The 22,285-nt window shown below is 38.8% G+C and overlaps 1 long non-coding RNA gene across 2 annotated transcripts; it reads right to left on the bottom strand.

Moving 5' to 3' along the window:
* Nucleotides 1–6,594: 6,594 nt before the first annotated feature.
* LOC147581163 (uncharacterized) lies at nt 6,595–21,960 on the bottom strand. Of its 2 annotated transcripts, none has more exons than XR_015250860.1 (2): nt 21,721–21,960; nt 6,595–6,715 (listed from the first exon to the last, which is right to left on the bottom strand). It is a non-coding gene; the product is annotated as an uncharacterized LOC147581163 (long non-coding RNA). The 2 variants fall into 2 exon arrangements; XR_015250861.1 differs by lacking the exon at nt 21,721–21,960 and adding an exon at nt 21,555–21,646.
* Between the last annotated feature and the right edge of the window lie 325 nt (nt 21,961–22,285).

Raw genomic sequence — 22,285 nt, 5'->3', positions numbered from 1 at the left:
GCATGAACGGGGCAGGGGCAGAGAGAGAGGGAGACACAGAATCGGAAACAGGCTCCAGGCTCTGAGCCATCAGCCCAGAGCCTGACGCGGGGCTCGAACTCACGGACCGCGAGATCGTGACCTGGCTGAAGTCGGACGCTTAACCGACTGTGCCACCCAGGCGCCCCACTCACAGGAAGATTCTAATTAGTCTGTCCTTGTTTTCTGACTGCTATTACTGGTCTAAGGGTAATTACACGTCCCACAATGATGCGTAAGGAAAGAACTTGTATTTCATGGTTGGCTAAGAATGTCTCTGTCTCTCATGAGACAGGAAAAGAGAGCATCTTACCCAGTTTGCCACAGCCACCAACTTAGGACCATAGGAGGGGCCAGACCGAGAATAAAAGTGACAGACAAGGGCTGAACCCAAAGAGTAGTAAAGAAAGAGTCAGAGAGTGACACATTGTATCTCCAAGCCCCCGGACTACTGATTCCCCAAGACAACGTGTTTCCATATTTATAAATTCGTTTGGAATATTCTATTACGTATAGCCTGAATCTGCCTGATGAGTAGTCTTATGATATGGAGTCAGGTTCAGAGAACCCCAAGTTTACATGGCTGGTTGCAGCAGAGCCTAGATTTGAAACTGCGTTTGCTTGACTACAAAGCCCTTGCTTTTCCCACTAATCCGTATTATCTGATTAAAATTCTCATCAGCTTAAAACCTGTAGAAATATTTCAGACATTCATTGAGGCATTATTGTGTATTCTGCAGTTACAAGCCCTTTACAGGTATTAACTCAGTGACTCCTTGAAATAACTGTATGAGGCTCACATGCTATCGTCATTTTACAAAGACCGAAAGATGTTAAATAACTTTCTCAGGGTCACACGGCAAGTAATGATGAGAGCGTGGGACTGAAACAATGCATCTGGCTCTAGAACTCCTGCTCTCCGTCACTGGTCTTCAACACAATTCTTCATGGATCCTTTGCATGTGCTCGAAGCTTGCAAACCAGGTGGCATAGTCACAAGGAAAGTTGTGGGAGTCTACTGGAAGAGAACGCTGGTTTACAGTCACAGTTTCTGCATGTGTCAGAGGGAGGCTGACAGCGGCATGAACGGGGGACTATTGGAATGAGAATATGTGATGTGAAATGCAATATCTTTTGGCTAAAGAGGAGGCAGCCCCCGTCTCACAAGGGTGAGGCCTGGCAATGGTGCTGGCGGTGGAAGTTCTCAAGGAAACCTTCACATGTGGCTTAGTTCGAATTTTCATGATGCCCAGAGAGCCAGGCCAACTCCTTGAGGGGCTCTCCACAGAACCAAAACTAATTCCAAGCTCCCGAGCCTAGCGTTTATATTCTGAGTCCAATCTACCCTTCCAGTCCCCCACCCAGACCCCCCCCCACCCTTCTCTTTTACACATCATCTCTTGTCATTGAACTTAGGTAAAGAAAACTGTTCTACATTAGCCCTGATCATTCTTTCATAGAGAAAGTTAACTTGCAGAGAGATAATTTTAGGAATACAGCTAGCATCTATTTACTGGAAATGGAAAGAACCTCAGCAGTTGGATGTCTTTGTCATAATGCAGTGAGACATATGGTGAGGGCAATGGTAGAATCTTAGAAAATGAGATTCGCTCAGTGGGAGACTCTGTTTTGTATTTTCAAAAAAAAAAAAACTCTGTTCAAGTTCTACTCAGCTAACAAATGAAGTAAGGTCCCTGTTCGTGCTACATCATGGAAAGGTGAGGTGTCTGTCCTCACTCCTAACGAGAAGCCAGGGGCACAAATTAAGCAAGCCTGGTAGTTCTTTACCCATCTGTAACTTAATAAAGTATTACAGAGAAAAACAGCTTCAGGGTTTGTACCCAACTCTTGATTTTTTTGTGTTTTTTTTTTGTTACTGTGGACATAAAATATCCCCTCCCTCCAGAGCTTCTGTGAAATGGTGTCTTGAAAATAAGTGAAATGTCATTTGTTATCTTCATCCAGTAATGGTAGATTATTAAGTTCCTGTTTGTCACTGGGATATAAGTTTCATCCAAAGGTAATATTCCAGTATTTTTCTTAGGATCGGAAATATTCTATCTGAACAAGATAAATATTAAGCATTCATCCTTCTTCTTCAACTGTCAGTAAGATCTTGGGGAGGCCATAACAGCCAGGAGGAATTAACAGTAATTGTATCTGTATTAACAGTTTTACATAGTCAGTAGTATAAGGAGTAGGTCATTGTCATTGTCAATCTAAGGTTTTCTTTTCCACAAAAAGCCGAGTGCTTTAAAATCCCTTTAAACACCACAAGCACACCAGAGGAAGAATTCAAGGAAAACAAAAATAAGATCTGGTACTATCTGAAGGTTTTGCATGTTTCACTAAATTTCTTTGGCGCCGAGAAGAAGGTAATTCACATTGCGTACAGCGCAGCAGCACGCTAAATTTTATTCATGGAAACCTATCATCTATCCAGTTGAGGGAATGAAGAGGGCAAATAGGTTAAATTTTTTCTCTTAAGTATTAATTAATGCGCCTCAGGTGATCTCATTCCTATTAATGTCATTGTACTACCGGAAAATATAGTCAGAACAACTGTACATGTTAATCAGTGCTGCTTGCAAAGTTAATACAGGATAGAGGTCTGAATGTCTCCCTCTAAATCAATAGCAATAACAACACCACCATCAGAGAAGATGCTATTAAACGCTGCCAGTTCCAGCACATATGCCACAGGCTAATTCTACCAACATCTACGTTTCTAACTAGATTCGTGTTTATGCCAAGATAACCAAATCAACAAAATGCCTTACAACACAGCCGTGGTCTCCATGAAAGTTGTGGCAACAAGAGCACGAATTTAAGTATGAAAAGAAAATTTGTATTATGTCGATTTTATTTTAATATACATAATATTGAATTTTTTAGAGAAGGAACACTGACCAATTTGCTTTACTAACCTGAATATATATAATGTGGGAATTGGAATCTCAAAAAGTCTTCAAAAAAAATAGAAGAAGACTAGGGGTGCCTGGATGGCTCCGTTGGTTAAGCATCTGACTTTTGATTTAGGCTCAGGCCATAGTCTCACGGTTCGTGTGATCAAGCCCCGTGTCAGGCTTTGCACTGACAGTGGAGCCTACTTGGGATTCTCTCTCTCTCCCCCTCTTTCTCTGCCCCTCCCCTGCTCATGTGCATTCGCTCTCTCTCTCCTTTTCTCTCTTTCTCTCAAAATAAATAATAAATAAATAAATAAAGTGTATAAAGACTGTTTTCATAGAAAGTGACAAGATCACATTGTATCTGGCTAAAGAGAGGAAGGGAATTTATTGTTCAAGTAATTGAGAAAGCAAGTGTTGGACCCAACTTTAGGAAAAGACAGGATTCAAAGATTGTTACTCTTGTTACTCTTTTTCTTGTTTTTGTTTTCTCTTCTCTTTTTTTTTTCTCCTTCCATTTTCCTTCCCTTTATTCCTTTTTTCTTTCTTCTCTCTGTGTGGTGGTCTCATTTTCTTTACAATTTTTTCCAGCTTTATTAAGGAATAATTGACTAGTATAAATGTGTATATTTAAAGCGTACAAAATAATGATTTGAGATAGACAGATTGAGTGGGATTACCAAAGTAAGGATAATTAGCACACCATCATCTCACATAGTTAACGTGTGTGTGTCTGTGTGTGTGCACGTGCACATGTGGTAGGAACACTTAAGATCTATTCTCAGCAACGTTCAAGTATACAATTAGTAATACCATACCATTAACTAAAGTCACCATGCTGTACATTAGATCCTCAGATCTTACACATAATGTAACTGGAAGTTTTTTCCCTTCAACCAACATCTCCCTATTTCCCCATGCCCCCAGCTCTTGGCAACCACCATTCTAGTCAATGTTTCAATGAAATTGGTTTTCTACATAGATAGTTTCATGTGTAATCACACATGAATGAATAGTAGCAGAAAACCAAAAATAGAATGGTTGGCATAAGTGAGGAGCAATCTTCCAAAGGAAGTTTGCAGGGGAGAGGTATTGAAAGGATGCTCTTACTAGAAGAGAGAAAGTCAGGCAGAAATTCCCAACAATAGGGGCGCCTGGGTGGCGCAGTCGGTTAAGCGTCCGACTTTAGCCAGGTCACGATCTCGCGGTCCGTGAGTTCGAGCCCCGCGTCAGGCTCTGGGCTGATGGCTCAGAGCCTGGAGCCTGTTTCCGATTCTGTGTCTCCCTCTCTCTCTGCCCCTCCCCCGTTCATGCTCTGTCTCTCTCTGTCCCCAAAATAAATAAATGTTGAAAAAAAAATTAAAAAAAAAAAAAAAAAGAAATTCCCAACAATAGAAATCATCTTCATTGGTGTTTCCCACTGTGGTCTCCAGACCAACAGCATGTGCATTACCTGGGAAACTATTAGAAATGCATATTCTCTAGCCTCCCTCCAGATCTACTGAATCAAAAACTCTAGAAATGGGGTCTGGCCACCCATTTCCACATGCCCTCCAAGTGATTCTCAAGCATGCTAATGTTTAAGAGGCATTGTTCTACATGATGATTCCAGAGTATCATTGTGACTGTCTATCCTGCATAGCCAACTGTCCCACCTTACTTTGTACACCTTAAATTGCAGGGATTTATGATAGAGCTCATCATAACCTGCCAATCCAGCTCCCCCACTGATACTTCTGTTCTCGGTTAATCCATCTGGGAAATGAAGATGCATCATGGAGTTCTTCTACCCTAGACCCACTTGCTGTAAATTATCAAGTTCAGCCAGTCTCTGTACTGATCTCTCTTGTACCTGCCTTTTCCATAACCTCAAATTCATTTCTTCTCTATAAACAAAGTAATGCAATTAAAATGCAAATCCGGTATGCGTCACCTCTGCAAAACATTCTGAAAGCTTGCAGAATGAAGCCAACAGATTTGCATACTACTTGGCTAAGGCACCAACTCTCTGGGTGGACCTCTACTTTGCTCTCCCCCATGTCCTAAGTTGCTCTCCACATCAGAAATTCGTGAATACCCCAGGATTCCATTTTAAAAATCCATGTTATGTTTATATGCGCATTTTTCTAAGGAGTAGGTCCTCAGCTTTCATCAGATTCTTGTTGACTCAAAACGTGTAAACAATATCGATACAGTAGACAGAGGAGAAAAGTAGTGTAAGTTCTCGGTGCACATCAATGACTGAGAGTCCTCTGAAAAAAAGTGAAGATTAATCTAACACATCTTTCTGTATGAAGCCATTCCTATGCTTGTTAGAGTGACCACATGGGTAAGCTGTAATATAGATTCGTTGTGCCAAATTAACCATGGTAAGAAGGATTTTTCACAAGAGTGAAAATACCATAGTTCTAATCATCGTAATAATTGGAATCACGCTAATTATTTCCCGAGAAGATTGATGGAGGATCTGGAATGCAAACCAAACCAACCAAACAAACGATGCTTTGAAAGAAGAATGTATTTAATTTGAAAACAGATTTGATAAGGAGAGCCAGTAAGGATTGTGATAGCTATTTTTCGGGACTACCCAGCACATTTCCCATTAAATCTCATTATTTTTCTAACATTCTACAGATACTCCCTCATTCTTTGTGGTGAACGTGTAACCCATGCATGACCAATTATTGTGACAAATTTTCCTATCACAGTAATTGGCCCTGGGGTGAGCACTTAATAAATAAGCAAGGCAAAACAGATGCCTTCTTAAATTGATAAGGGGATATTGGTAAGCAGTTCTCATTCAACTGGATGTGCTAAGACAGGGCCATATAAACCTAAGGCTGTCAATGACAGTACAGAGAACTTGTCAGAAGGGGAAAATTGAGCCAATAGACAAGGAAAAGCTAAAGAGATAGGGAAAGAGAAGCCCTGAATACATCATTGAACTCTTATTTATCTGTACTCGAAGCTGGATTCACTTTGGACTTCCTAACCATATGGACTAATACCTTGTCTTTTATTGCTTGAAGTACTTTCAGGAGGATTTCTATCATTTGCAACAAAAACAGACCTGCCTAATATACGGAACTAGGAGCTCCATACTTTGCTGTCATTCCATCTGTCACTGGACAGATACCAAGTCTGAACCTAGCCCGAGCTCCTTGTCTCAGAGAAGCTCACACTTTCCCAGTGATGAAAGGTACCATGATGAGGTGCCTTTCTATTGACATTTTGAGATCATCATGTGCTACATATATGTTTTTCTTGCTTTAATTTTAACAAATGCAATGTTAAAGTGCTCCATCTGATCCATACACAAAGCACCATGGGAGTATGGAGTGATGGAGGCAGTATGGAATCAGCAAAATTGCCAACCACCAGCTCTGTACATGTGGACAGCTTGCTCAACCTGCTAAGCCTAGATATACTATCTACCTTAAAAGATTTTAGAAATAAAGTAGGCAAATAATACATATTATTACTGTGTCTGTCACATATTTGCATGAATAAACATTCTTTCCACAGATGCATGCATTCAAATAAGAGAAAAGACCGGTTCTCTTTGTTGGGAAGCACTGTAATTCCACAGAGAATGTTCCTCATGAATTGAGTGATCAGGATTTTGACAGATAAAAAATAGGGAAGAGCATTACAATTAGAGAATAGCATGTGTTTGCTAGTTATTTTTAATTTGCGTTTCTAGATCTCCCTTCTGCCCATCTCTTTATGACCTGCATTACCCAGGCTTTCTCGTCCTCCTGGCTTCTGCTGGGGTCAGCCAATGGTGACTCCTGGAGGATAGTGGAGGGTGGGAAGAAAGAGAGCTCAGAGTAGTAATTTTGTCAGGCCGCCTCATTCTCATGGCTATAATGCTCACTGGTTTCTGGTAACAACTTTCTAGTATGTACCTTATGTAGCTCAATATCTTTGGTTGGTTTCCCTGACCTTTCCCATCCTTTTGTAAATAGTCCCTACTGCGCTCTCTCCAGTTAAATATTTTGTGTGCACCTCTTTCTTTTCAGCACCCAAATATATACAACAGGTAAAACACAAGAAGTAAAACGGCATGGTCTATTTAGGAAATCATAAGTAGGTCAATTTTTTCCCCATTTTCAAAGTAACAAAAATAAATAAAATTAAAAAAAAAATAACCTTCCTAATATCTTGGAACTATCTCGCTTGTTATCCTTTTCCCACCATAGCTAAGCCTTGTAAAAAAACCAGTTTACACGGAGTCCCCCACTTCATTCCTTCGTTTTAGCCACCACATCATTCCATGAAAGCCTGTAGCAAAAGCCTCTAAACTATAGATATCCTTTGTTGTGTTAAGAAAGTTCCCTCCAATTTCCAGTTTGCTGAGAGTTTTTATTATAAGTGGGTGTTGAATTTTATCAAATATTTCTTTTGCATCTATTAATACTATCATATCGTTATGGTTTTTACCTTTATTACTGTGATGAATTACAGTACTCAATTTTTAAACTTTAAACTATCCTTGCATTGTTGGAATAAACCTTACTTGGTCATTTTTCTTTCTATAAGTACCTAGGTTCCAGTTACATCTAACTCATTCAGAATTTTTTACTTCATGTTCATAAGGAACATTGGCCTGTAATGTTCTTTCTTACTGTACTTTTCAAGTTTTGGTGTCAAGATTATGCTAAGCTCAGAAGCTGAGAGGTGCTCCTTATATCGTTTTCTCTTAGCTTACTCCCTAAGTATTTTTCTTATAGTTTCGTTTTTACGCAGCCATTTTTTTCTACTTATAATCCTATGTCCATGCCTTAAGTTTTGGAATTTTCCAAGGTTCTACTTATTGTCTTAGCGGAGAAAGAAAAATGGCAGAGTAAATAAGTAGGTTGGGTCTAGATTATACAGGGATGTGTATTAAGCCTTTGTTACATTTCTGTCTAAAACACTACTGCAATTTCTCTCAAAAGCCTTCATAAACCCCCAATTGCTGGCAAAATTAGACCTGCATTTGGTTCACACTTTTCCCTCCTCCTGATACGCCTGTCTTTCTCACTTTGTGTAAACTTCGTTTCTTCCAATGTTCATTTCAAAGACAGCTCCTTCCATGAAGACTGAATAATACCCCCGTGGTTCTTAAAGAATGCCATCCCCTCCCATTTGGGCTCTTTACATTATAGCACTGAACGGATAGCCCTTTTACAAAACCCATTCACTTTGTCTCCTGTAATAGTCACATATGTACAAGTTTTATTGCCACCTCCAAACCCAATCAAACTAGACTACTTATGAGAAGAAGTATATCCCATCTGTTTATCTCCTGCTGAGTCCAGTTCACTGTCTCATAATTTTTAGACCATTAAAAAACCATTTGTAGCTAATGTAACGTTGTGTGTCAACTACACTTCAATTAAAAAAAAAACGCTATTTGTAAAGTGAATTCAATTAAAATTGGAATGGACAATCCAGGATGTCTGGACATCTTAATCTGTATCTTATTGAACAGCATGCCAAAGGAAATCTCCTTGTAGGCAAAGTCCTTGCTAGCACTCTTTTTTCTTTCCTATGACATTTTGAGTCCTGCTGCTAAAGTAGATACGCTAAGAAAATGTGGTTTTCATAAGTCAATGGAATGTAGATAAAATTCGTACCAAAATAGGGCATTGGAACTGAACATCCAATTAGTAACTTCTAATAAATCCATGAGCTTAAACAAAAACTGCCATAAAGTTCTGCAGCAATGCATAAGGGAAATTTTGCAGCTATTATATATATATATATATATATATATATACACACACACACACACACACACACACACACAAACACATGGATATATATATATATATATATATATACACACACACACGGATATATATATGGATATATATATGGATATCATGGTTATTTTATTTCCCCAATGTTTATTCTTTCCAAATGTTGGTATCTATGCTGGATCTTGATGAAAGGAAGGGGAAAATAAATAAACTGTGTCTGACAGTACTATTTCCCTCCTGTAGTAGGTAACTTGTAATAAAATGCATATATCTATTTATATTGACTTCCTCCTAGTCAGGAAAAAAAAATGATAAACAAACAGCAACAACAAAAGAGCAGCAGACCTTCCATCCCCAAGAGTATTACTAAGGCTTTATGCTGAAATACAGAACCCCACAGCCATGCCATCAAAGCATAGCATGTAAAATCTGAGAAAGCATGGTATTTCTAAATCAATAAAACATCAAATTGGTTGGTCCTACTTTTGCTGAAAAAAAAAATTCTAGTGGTTTAACTTAAAAGTAGAGTGAAATACAGAAATAAAAAAGATAAAAGATCAAAGTTTTACTCAATATTACTTTTTTTTCAAATAACATTTGAGCACCGAAATAAGTTACATATGAGAATGCATATTGGAATTAGTCAGTAGGGGTTTTTTTCTTGAATAACAGAGGCATAGATACCTCTAAGCTGAAGCTAATGTTGGCTCTCATAGCTATGGATGGAAACTGTTGGTAGGATTAATTGAAGTCCCTACATGCTTGCTGACCTCTCGTTCACATAATTAACTTGTTCAGTACTAAGTATGTGTTCCAGATCCTGTCTCTTCTTCTGGCCCTACGGTATTTTTTCCCAGTTTTCCTCTCCCCTCATTTCTTCTAGAAAACTGTCTTGGCACATCTTAGTCCTGCCACTGCACTTATTTTTTAAACAATGAAATAGGCTTTTAAAATATAATTCAAACCAGAGCCAGTCATCTACATATTCCGAAATATTTGAGGAGAAAAGAGAGCCCACTCTTAATGTTACTCGTTTTGTGTTTTGGTTTCTCTGCTTTGGATATGAGCTATCTTACAATCACAAATTGGTGGGTAAATTTAAATTTAGGTTGAACAAAGAATCATTTGGATGACATAGCTTACAGAGAAAAGAGAATGAAGGAAAGTGAGATGATCCTTATTAAAAAGAAGGAGAGAAGGAATATAGAGCTATGTGAGGAGAGTAAGTTGGCGGTCAAAGAAAATGAGTAGTCCACGAGAAACTGTAGAAAAGAGAAGCCATAAAGGAAGGAAGTTGAGGAGATGTGGAAGGTAAGTCAGTATCAAGAAATGGGGATAGAAATAATTAATGGATATTGATATCAGATATCTAGGAAAAGAAACAAGTTTTAAAGAGTATGGCCGTTAACTTGTTTTTTAATGTAAGATGTGAAAATTCTGCCTTTTGCATTATAGAATATGTAAACAGTGCCTCCTGAAACTGTGCCCTGCACAATGAGTATGACCGTATGTGATGGCCCTGACTGCCAAGAAAATGTTTTAATTTAAAGAGAGGACGGGAGCACCTGGGTGGCTCTGTTGGTTGAGCATCCAACTTCCGCTCAGGTCGTGAAGTCATGGTTTGTGAGTTTGAGCCCAGCGTCGGGCTCTGTGCCGACAGCTCAGAGCCCGGAGCCTGCTTCGGATTCTGTGTCTTCCTCGCTCTCTGCCCTTCCCCCACTCTCACTCTGTCTCTTTCTCTCTCTCCAAAATAAATAAAAACATTTTTAAAAATTAAAAAATAAATAAAATAGAGAACCAGCCACTGGAGAAGCTTCCAGAAACTACGTTGTTTTGTATATCAAGCCAAAAGCACTGTGTGTTGGAAAGACCCTTCCTTTGCCACTTTCTAACCTAAAAAAATGTCAATTTCATATAGTTCAGCGTATTAATTGCAAAATCTTGGTAAAGCCATTTTACCTTTCTTGGGAAAAGTTTTTCCTAGCTGTAAAATGAGAACTTTAGACTAGATCAGTGAGGGCCAAACTGTATTTTGCCCTGTCCTCTTCCACATCACTACACACTGCTCTGAACAGCAGCCTTCCTATGCGCAGTGACTCCTAATGGGTACAGTGGTAGAGGGACCACATTGGTTGTCTCCTGCAGACAGTGATTCTGAATGCTCCTTTATAGAGCCATTCCTTTTCCCTGCCCCGTTGGAAACCCTGGAGTGAGATGCTAGAATTTCTTGGGTGACCAGAATAGTTCTTTGAGAGGCAGGCACCGGGACTTATAGGCTAGTTGGTGTTGACTGTCCAGAAAACTACACCCCATAGTTAAGATCTTAATCTGCCCACATATATGTTGAGTGTTCTGAGATTCTTCTTCGGCAGCAAATGTAGGTCACAGGCCATCAGCAATGGCCTGAAAGCATAATTATTTCGATGGTCCATCCCATAGGAAAAACTGTGACTAAGAATAATCACAAGGCTTAGCCTTAAGGCAACATGCGAAGGTGGAGACTCCCCTACTATCCTTTGGGAGGGCAGGTGAGGCAGGGAATAGGCCGAACCTTAGGAAAAGGCAGAATAGAGCTCCTTGGGTTGTAGCACTTGTGACAACATTTTAGAATTCCTGTTTAATTTCCTGTTTTCACAGGGGAGATTAAAGAGTCTTGAAATTACCTGTCTTTGCATCCCGTTCATCTTTATATCCCAAATATCTATCAGAATGCCTTCTTGGCATTTGGTAAACCCTCAGTGTCTTTTTTTTTTCCTTCAACTTTATTATTATGAAATAACTTGAAAATCTGAATGGAAGATTTGCAAAAATAGTACTCCTTTATGAACTAGTTTCGTGTGTTGTTGACATGTTACCACATTTACTCTGCCCATCTAAGCCTTTTTGAAGTAGGTCACAGTTATCGTGGCCAATTACCCTTGAATACTTCAGTGTACATTTCTAAAAGCAAGGAAGTTATATAATCATATTACAAATATTAAAGTCCTGTTATAAACCATTGCTGTAGTCCATGTTTATAATTGGCCAATAATCTCGGTGTTGGTTGATAGCAACCTTTCCAGTCAATGAGATAAATAGTACAGTTACTTAACAAATTAATAATTTCTGAATGAAAGCCAAGTATATTTTATCCTCTCAACTCTGTTTTCCTTAGTGCTAAATTCGTTTAACACCTGGAATTTCATAGACAATAGGGCAAAACAGAATGGGATTTTAAGTCAAAAGAATTAAGGTACCTAGATGGTTAAACTAGAGTAATTTTCTTAGCTACAGACTTCTTACTGGTAAAACGTTGATCACTCTCACATGGTGAGGGTATACTGCAAAAGGGTTTATAAATAACAACTGTCCAGGTGATTTTTTTCACCTCTAACTAGCTAACTCTCTCCTGATCATAAAGTAGACACTGTAAAACATTCAAAGATAAAATACACTCACCAGCATAACAAAGTACAATGAAATAGAGAGGTTGGGAGCATATCCAAAAGAAAAAAAAATTAGATAATTCTAGCAAATTTGATCACATGAATCTAAGGGTTTCTCACATGAGTCTAAGGGTTGATATTTTAGCCATAAGAATTTATTGTCGTGAGGGCCGGGGGCTGTCCTGTGCATTGTACAATGTCTAGCAGAATTCCTTTTTAAGTTACCCAACAAATTCCTACTGGCCTCAAAGTTAGTCATTCCACTGCAATGGGAATATATGCACATTTAAGTCTACTTTCCAAATATCTGATTACAGTATATTTTTATATGTCTATATTGAGTTCCTCCTGAGTCGTAAACATGTATTTCCAACTCTCCCCCAGTACTATATTTTCTGATAAATGTTGGTGAAGGAAGGGAGAGAAAAAGGAAAGAACCCCGAGGATATAACCTGATACATGAGAGCGAGTGGAGTAATTTACAGAACTGAAAGAAAATGACCTGAATCCAAGAGTGCCTCATGAGAATCTATCTTGAAAAGTCACTTGATATTGACCACCATTTTGAGTGAAAAGTACAAAACCAAAACCCATGAAGCACTAAATACCATATGTTCAAATCTCCTAACTTCAGTTTTCCATCAAGAAAGATACATGCAAGGAACCTTTATATATCTGCCTATGACACTCCTGCTTCCAAAATGATAAAGTTAATATTATGGTATTATTGATTCTTCCTTTTCTTCTTCCAAGTACTATCAGACGCATGTGCACACACAATTGAATGAAAAAGTTTCTATTACATTCTTTTGGGAGAAAAGAGTTGATGTTGTTGTTTTCTTGTTACTGTTTTCAATAAATATACCAGAGAGAATATCAAGATAATTAAAAAAAAATTTTTTTTAATGTTTGATTCACTTTTGAGAGACAGAGAAAGCTGGGGGGTGGGGCAGGGAGGAAGACAGAATCCAAAGCAGGCTCCTGGTTCCGAGCTGTCAGTGCAGAGCCCCACACGGGGCTCAAAATCACAAACCATGAGATCATGACCTGAGCCACAGTCAGCTGCTTAACCGACTGAGCCACCCCGGCTCCCCAAAATAATTTTTTTAAATCTCTATCTAGCAATCTTATAAAAGTATGTTATTAGGTTCGTGTGGATAATATACAAACAAGTCCTATTTTCATACATAAAAGTCCAAGGAAAACTTAGAAAAATTGATATAATAATTTGTTTTATTCCTTTCATAGCAAGAAACTTTTAGTTCATTCCCTTTGGTATGTAGTTGTTTAGTACCTGTGTTTTAACAAGAAATAAGAAAAACAAAACCTGTTTAGAACACAGGTTTACTTTTATCTTACTGCATTGAATATTGGTGTTTTGACAAGAAGAATAAGATTATGAAAGGTAAATGGACTAATTTAACCAGAGATTTTTATATAGAATGCTATAAGGAATAGAACCAATGCATGAAGACTGAATAAGTATGTAAAATAACAAAAACAAACAAACTAAAACCTCTCAGGCTCCAGGCTCCCAGAATGCCCATAAAATAACCTGAAATTCTGAAAATAGAAGGCTTTTCCTCTGCTCTCAATAATATGCACATAGTAACATAGTAGGAGCTAAAAAAAAAAAAGTTATTGAATGAGTGATGGTGAAGGCTTCATACTATTTTTATTTCCTCCTATTCATACATTCACTGGATATGAAAGTGGTCATGGAGCACTGGTTATGTGTCAAACACTTTTAGGAAGCTGGGGAGGGGTGCTTGGGTGGCTCTGTCAGTTAAGAGTCTGACTCGATTTCGGCTCAGGTCATGATCTCAAGATCTTGAGATCGAGCCCTGCTTCGGGCTCCACGCCGAGCGTGGAACCTGCTTAAGATTCTCTTTCTCCCTTTGTTTCCTTCCGCCCCTCTCCTGCTCTCTCTCTCAAATAAAATATAAAATAAAAAAAAGGAAGAAGAAGATCCTGGAATCTATTAATGAATAAAAAAAAAAAAAAACAAAGATTTCAATCATTGTGGAGTTTACATTATAAGCAGGCAAATAGAGAATAACAATAATTGTAATTAATAAGTCAATGACACATTATAGTAGAAGGTGATAAGTGCTATGAATTAAAGTAAAAAGTAGGGAATAAGAGGATGGAGAACAAGTTGAAGCATTAAATAGTATGATCAAGATAGTCCTCAGAAGAGGTATGAACAAATACTTAAAATAGTTCAAAGAATGGGAATTAGTGAAGCAGATATTGATAACAGGAACGTTCCAGGCAGGAAGAACAGTTAAAGCAAAGTCCTTAAGGCATCATCTTCAGAAAACAGCAGGGAGGGGAGCATGGCTGGAAGAAAGTACATGAAAGAGATCAGGAGGTAATGACGCCAGACAAGGTCTCTCTGGTCCATTGTATTTTATTCTACTTTTGTCTGAGTGGAATGGGGAGCCATCACAGCATTTTTAACAGAGGATGGATGTTAGCTTTTATTTTTTTGTTTTGTTGTGTTGTTGATTACGGTTAAAGTAAAGGTACGCAAATGCATATTTAAGTGTATAATTCAATAAGTTGTACATAAATGTAAATACTCAACTCCGTTCCCAAATATGATACAGAACATTTCTCTAACTCCAGAAACTTCTTTTGGGAACTTTCAATCTCCTCCTCCATGAGCAACTGTTTTTCTGACTTCTTTCAACGTAGATTATTTTACCTGTTCTTGAACTTCATATAAATAGATTCGAACTGTCTGTGGGTTTTTGTGTCTAGCTTCTTTCACTTAACGTAATGTTTTTGCGATCTGTCTATGTTGTTTGTATCAGTAGGTGATTCTTTTGTTGTTGTTGTTGTTCTTGAGTGGTATTTCATTGTACAGATACCGTAATTTGCTATTGGCAATCCTTTTGATGGGCATTTGAGCTATATCTGGTTTTTTGGCAATTAGGAATAGAGCTTCTGTGAAATTCCTGTACAAGTTACTTTGTAGATGCGTCTGCAGATGCGTCTACTCTGCAGATGCAGAGATCAGTTGTTCGGTTGTGAAACTGAGGTCGCTATTTCTTTGCTGACCATTGGTCAAGGGTCACTCCCAGACTGTAGACACTACCTGTTTGCCTCAGTATGTGATTTCCTTCCTCTGTTTTCAAAGCCGACAAATTGAGTCATATGTGTCTCCTACTTCGTATCTTTTCTGTCTTCTTCCATTGTCTCAAATTTCTGGTCTACTTTCACTTTTAGAGGCCGATGTGATTACACAAGGACCACCTGGATAATCCAGAGTAATCTCCCTGTTTTAAAGTTTGTTGGCTTAATTCCATGTGAAAAATTATTTTGCCATGTAACTAGAAAGGAAAAATTTGCTTCCTCCTGTGTGACTCCTTTATGATTTACACTTAATACTTCTTCATGTGGGAGACAAAGACAGAATGAAATGTAGTTAAAATTAAATTTCCTTATAACCTGCGGCCCATTGGCAAATACTTGAGGCAGGCAGAGTATGACATTCTTCCAGGAAACCCCAATCTTAATGTTAATGAGTTGCTAGAGGGAAAGACAACCTTAGTTTGACAATAGCTAGGACTCCAGTATCTTATGAGTCCTCTTTAGTATATGAAAGTCCTTTTAGAAACTTCCCTTTTGTCTTTACCTGTCCCAACTCCATAGTATATAATGAGTCACTCCTCACAACCCCAGTGCATTTCATTCTGCCCGTGGGTCCTGTCCCTGTACTTTAATAAAATCACCTTTTTGAACCAAAGACGTCTCAAGAATTCTTTCTTGGCCATAGGCTCTGGACCCCCTCGCTCCCCACCAATCCAAAACCACATCACCCCGACCCTCTCCTTGTGTTTGATTGATTTGCTAGAGTGCCTCGCAGAACTCAGCAAAACATTTTCTTACTGGATTGCAGGTTTATTACAAAAAGATACAACTCGGGAACAACCAGATGAAAGAAATGTATAGGGTAAGGTATGTGGGAAGGGGCAGGGAGCTCCCATGCTGTCTCTGGGCCACAGGTTTTCCAGCACCTTCCATGTAACCACCAATCTGGAAACTCTCCAAATTCTGTCCTTTAGGGTTTTTATGGAGGTTTCATTACTTAGGCATGATGGATTAAATCAGTGGCCACAGGTGGTTGACTCAATCTCTATCCCTTTTCCCCTTCCCAGAGGTCAAATGGTGGAACTGAAAATTCCAACCTTCTCCTCCAAGTTGATTTCCCTGGCAACATCCCTCCTCCTTACATAACCCAGGGGCTTTTCAAAAGTGACCTCATTAACATAAACTCTGGTGTGGTAGAAAGGGACTTGTTATGAATAACAAAAGACAGCCATTTCACCTTTATCACTCTTACCACTTAGGAAATTGCAGGACTACAGGAACCCCAAGCCAAAAACTGGGATGAAGATCACATATATATTTATTTTATAAATCACAACATCAGGGGCGCCTGGGTGGCTCAGTCGGTTAAGGGTCCGACTTCAGCTCAGGTCACCATATCGCGGTCCATGAGTTCGAGCCCCGCGTCGGGCTCTGGGCTGATGGCTCAGAGCCTGGAACCTGCTTCCGATTCTGTGTCTCCCTCTCTCTCTGCCCCTCCCCCGTTCACGCTCTGTCTCTCTCTGTCCCAAAAATAAATAAACGTTAAAAAAATAAAAAAATAAATAAAAATATAAATCACAACATCACAAGAACATACTCACAGGTCCCAGGGATTAGGATGTGGACACTTTAGGGGAGCAGTATTCTGCCTACCACAACTTTTTATCTGCTAACTCTAATCTGCTGCTAAATCCATCCACAGAACTTTTTTTAGGTGCTGAATTTTCCGTTTCAAGAATTTCTATTTGGTTTTTTATAGTTTCCATTTCTCTACTGATATTTCCCATCTGTTCACTCTCTTTATGACCATCTTTTAAATTAAGTCCTTGTGATAGATACTTGAATGTCCTTGACTATTAATTGTCTACTGTTTTCATGATCTATTGATATTGATTGCTTTCATTTTTGATAGTAGCTCATATTCTGCTTTATGTAATAAATTTTTATTTTATATTTGTTATTGTGCTTGGAGATTCTTGTTTCTGTTATCTTCCTATGAGAAGGGGTGATTTTTTTTTTTCCTAACAGTTAAATTACTGGCTGATCATACTGAATTTTTAAAGCCTTGATTTTATACCTTGCGGAGGCAATATATGGAGAGACAGAGAGCAAGGAGTGCGCTTATGCCTGCATTTGGGCAAATCAGGGAACACAGTATTTGCATATAATATGAGGAATGTCATAGGTTCCAAAGGAAAGCCCAAGGTGTTTACTTTTTACTTGGCAAGAACCGCCAAACTCTGTCTTCCCAGTATAGGTCAATAGCTGTAACCTACACTCAATGTTTTCAGCCATCAAGTTGTTGATTTCCTCTGGACTTTTTGTTATATGCTCTCTATATATGAATTTTAGGAAATCACAGGTTTGAGGGGGTCTTGCATGAGTGGCTCCATCTCCAGGCCTTCTTCTCCTAGCTTCTAGACACTCTAATACCTCCTAACTCCTTTCTTTGAAATTACAGGTCAATAAGACTGGTTTCCGCTCAGTTCTATTCAAGGACACCACATTTTAATTAGATATTGCCCTCAGGCAGAAAAGCTTTGTAAGAATGCCTGTTACCTGGTATGGCACCCTTCTTTCCAACGTCAAATTCTTCTCTGTGTCTGCCTACTTTGCATTATTCTCTAGTACCTTCAAATAGCTGTTTAAAAAATATTTTGGGGGGGGGGGGGCCCTGGGTGGCTGAGTCTGTTAAGCCTAACTTCGACTCAGGTCATGATCCCCTGGCCCACAAGTTCAAGCCCCACATCAGGCTCTGTGCTGAAGGCTCAGAGCCTGGAGCCTGCTTTGGATTCTGTTTCCCTTGCTCTCTGCCCCTCCCCACCCCTCTCTTTAAAAAATAAATAAACATTTGGGGCGCCTGGGTGGCGCAGTTGGTTAAGCGTCCGACTTCAACCAGGTCACAATCTCACGGTCCGTGAGTTCGAGCCCCGCGTCGGGCTCTGGGCTGATGGCTCAGAGCCTGGAGCCTGTTTCCGATTCTGTGTCTCCCTCTCTCTCTGCCCCTCGCCCGTTCATGCTCTGTCTCTCTCTGTCCCAAAAATAAAATAAACGTTGAAAAAAAAAATAAATAAAAAATAAATAAAATAAAAAATAAATAAATAAATAAACATTAAAAGAAATATCTTGAGGGCACCTGGGTGGCTCACTGGGCTAAGCATCTGACTTTGGCTCAGGTCATGATCTCACAGTTCATGAGCTTGAACCTCACATGGGGCTTGCTGCTGTCAACACACAGCCTGCTTCAGATCCTCTGTCCCCCTCTCTCTCTGCCCCTCCCTGCTCATTCTCTCTCTCTCTAAATAAATAAATAAACAAACAAATAAATAAATAAAGTTTAAAAAAAATGTTTAAAAAATATTATGCCAGAGTTTAAAATTGCTATCTACAAGAAAGTTAGTCTGATACAAGTAACTCTACCATTAACAGAACTGGAAACTGACTCAAATTTTTAAAGAATAAAGATATATTGTTAAAGGATAACTGTCTCCTGTGTTGAGAAGATATAGTAGGGCAGAAATACAAGGTTAGAAGCTGAAAGACAATAAGAAGTTTCTTGCAACGATCCAGGAAAGAGATGAGGTTGGTTTGTTGCAGAGTGGTGGCAATGAGGTGGTAAGGGGTCGAATCAGGATAGTTTTTACATAGAGCCCAAAGAATTTTCTACTAGATTGGGGGAAAGCATAGAACATAGACGTCAAAGGTATCTCGAAGACTTAGTAACTTGACAATTTCTATTAACTGGCATGGGGAAGTTATGCCGGGGCCCTCGGGAGAGGGGAGCAAAGAATATAAGTTTAGTTTTAAATATGTCGACGTCAAGATGTCCATGAGCCATCAGGGTAGAGATAGCAAGTAGGCAGTTGGATATACCAGTCTGGAGTTCATGAGAGAGATCTGACTGGAGGTAAAAATTCAGGGCTTACATCAGTTACCTATTGCTCTGCAATAAATTATCCCCAAACTTAGTGTCTTAAAACAAAAATATATATATAATAATAATGGTCTCACCCAGTTTCAATGTTAGAAAGCCAGATATGACTGAGCTGAGTGGTTCTGGCTCAGGGTTTCTCATAAAGTTGTAATCAAGTTATAGCTAAGGCTATAGTCTCTCAAGACTTGATTGGGCCTAGAGGATCTGTTTTCTGGTGTGGCTGTTGGCAGGAGGCTCTTTCCTCATTATATGGACATCTCCATAATGCTTCTCAGGACATGTCTCCACACAGAGCACTTGATGAGAGAGAAAACCCAAGATGGAGACCCCAATCTCAAAAGTGACATTCCAGCACTTGGTTATATTCCACCCATTAGATGACAGTCACTATGTCTGGCCCATACTCCAGGGAAGTAGAAGCAGGCTCAGTCTTTTGGAGGGAGGAAGATCAAAGAATTTGAGAACACATCTTTAAAACTGCCATGTAAGTTATCAGTATATAGATGATATTTAAAGTCACAGAACTGGGGCGCCTGGGTGGCTCGCTCCAGTAAGCATCTGCCTCTTGATCTCGGCTCAAGTCACAATGTCTCACGGTTCATGGGATCAAGCCCCATATAGGGCTTTGTGTTGACAGTGTAGAGCCTGCTTGGGATTCTTTCTCTCTCCCTCTCTCCCTCTCTCCCTGCCCCTCTCCACTCACATGCTTTCTCTCTCTCTCTCTCTCTCTCTCTCTCTCAGAATAAATAAACATACAAAAAATATTTAAAGTCACAGGACTGGATGAGATCACCAAGAGAGAGGATGACATACAGATATCCAAGACCTGATCTCTAGATCATACCAACAGAAAGAGGTCGAAGAGAAGAAGAAAAAAAAAAGTAAATAAGGTTAAGAGAGAGATCAGTGAGGTAATAGGAAAACAAAGATTATAAAATCCTTGAAGCTTGAAAAATAAAGTATACAATATACCAGACCCTGTGATAGACTTTATAATAAGAAGTAGACTTTCTACTTTTTTACACTTAGTTTCCTGGCATTAAGCATACTTAACATGTACTGCATAATTGTTACATGCTGCAGATATGTTTGAGCATTCTAAATATGTTATTTCATCCAACCAAAGAGACAGTTTTATTATTCAACATTTTAGACATAAGAATCAAATGGTTCAGAGAATTCAATAACTCGCCCAAATTCACGTAAGTACAAAGCCTATAATTGAATTACAGTCAGCCTAATCGAAACCCCAAGTTCTAGCCCTAGCCTTCAAGATATTCACTAAATTATGAACACTTTAAAATGGCTGTTTCATTTACCATATTTAGTTAATTATTTCAGCCATAGAAACAAAATCAGTGTTTATGAAAAATTGGCCCTAATCCCTAAGAATTCTGAAATAATTTCTTTTTTTTTTTTTTTTTAATTTTTTTTTCAACGTTTATTTATTTTTGGGACAGAGAGAGACAGAGCATGAACGGGGGAGGGGCAGAGAGAGAGAGGGAGACACAGAATCGGAAACAGGCTCCAGGCTCCGAGCCGCCAGCCCAGAGCCCGACACGGGGCTCGAACTCCCGGACCGCGAGATCGTGACCTGGCTGAAGTCGGACGCTCAACCGACTGCGCCACCCAGGCGCCCCTGAAATAATTTCTTTATAAGCAAAGAAATTTACCCCAACATGCAGAGTGTGCAAATAATAACATCATGTAAAAACAATAAAGCATAATAATTCTTCTTCAGCAATGTCCATTGCATTCCTTTTTTTTTTTTCCCCCCACTTCCACTGCTACCTTTTTTCCTATTTATTAGGAAATAATAGTCATTTATTAGCCTTCCATTTCTCCCCCACGGCATTCTTCTCTACACATAACTGCCATTTTAGCCTCTTGAAACACAAATATTAACCTGGCTTATCACAGCTCAGAAAATTCCAATGACTAAATGGAGCCAAGTCCAGACCTGTGATTCTGGCATTTCTTTCTAATCTCATCTTTTTTACCTTGGCATCCAGTACAGCCAGACTATAAATAGTTCATGTAGGCCTATCTCCCATTTCTTTTTTTCTTTATCTTCCTGAAATGTTTACCTCCTTTTCCAATCTTCCTCCATATAATCAATAAACCTATATCTTGCCTGGGGCCACAAGGACCTCTCCATTCCTCTGAACTCCTGATGTCACAGGGCACTTACCATTCTGCTTTATATTCTTCATTTTCTTTGTAGTACCCTTCTTTGCCATTGAATGCAATGGTAAAGAAATATACTATGCCTACGGTATTTGTGAATCTTATAGTGTGTGTGTGTGTGTGTGTGTGTGTGTGTATTATACATAATACATGCTTAATATTAATTTAATATTAACTAATATCCTTAAGTTGACATTAAATATTCTGTATACAATAATAGCAAATGCAGAGAGCTTACTTTATTTACACCTTCGAAGAGCTTTATGTATATTAACTCACAAATTTTCTCCTTTGATTTTCCTAAAACTTTGCCAAATGTCTCCAATTTATTTGGGGGACAAAGAACGATTGAATAAGCTAACTTATGTAGTTTAAATAACACGTGTGACAAAAGCCATACATACCACGTATATAATTTCGCCCAAGGACTGTCCTGTGCTCTTGACTTCACCATCAGGGTACAGACGGTGGATATTAAAGTGTACATATCACGTTATCACTCCTTTCTTTGTAGCCTCCATTTACTTTCATAAATCATCATGCTTGGCAAGAAGAGGGAGGGAAGGCAATGGGAGAAAATTAAAAATAAAAATAAAAATAAAAAACAAATCATCATCCTTATCCCATCCACTTTAATTAAACATAACCACTGAGTTCTGTTTCAATGTACATTTAGCATTGTTAAATAACTCCATTATAAAGCCCTTTATTACATTGTGCATATAGGTCTTGTTTGGTCAAACTGTGTCTCTTACAATGCAAAGTGGTCTCGGGTGTCTAAAACAATAAAACAGAAATAAGTTACCCAGTTTTATTGACTGTGGCATCCAAACTTGGAATGATGGTCACTGTAGACACAGAACAGATGAAATAATAATAATAATAATAATAACAAATAAAAAAACAGATAAAGTAATGTAAAGTAATTATATCAACACTAGGAGATTTGATCCTCAGAGGTGGGTTTTT

This window comes from Puma concolor, chromosome B2 (assembly GCF_028749965.1).
Source record: "Puma concolor isolate L17-30 chromosome B2, mPumCon1.1.hap2, whole genome shotgun sequence".
NCBI classification, from domain to species: domain Eukaryota; kingdom Metazoa; phylum Chordata; class Mammalia; order Carnivora; family Felidae; genus Puma; species Puma concolor.
Note: the sequence above shows the minus strand (reverse complement) of the source record. Positions and strands in the feature narration are given on the sequence as shown.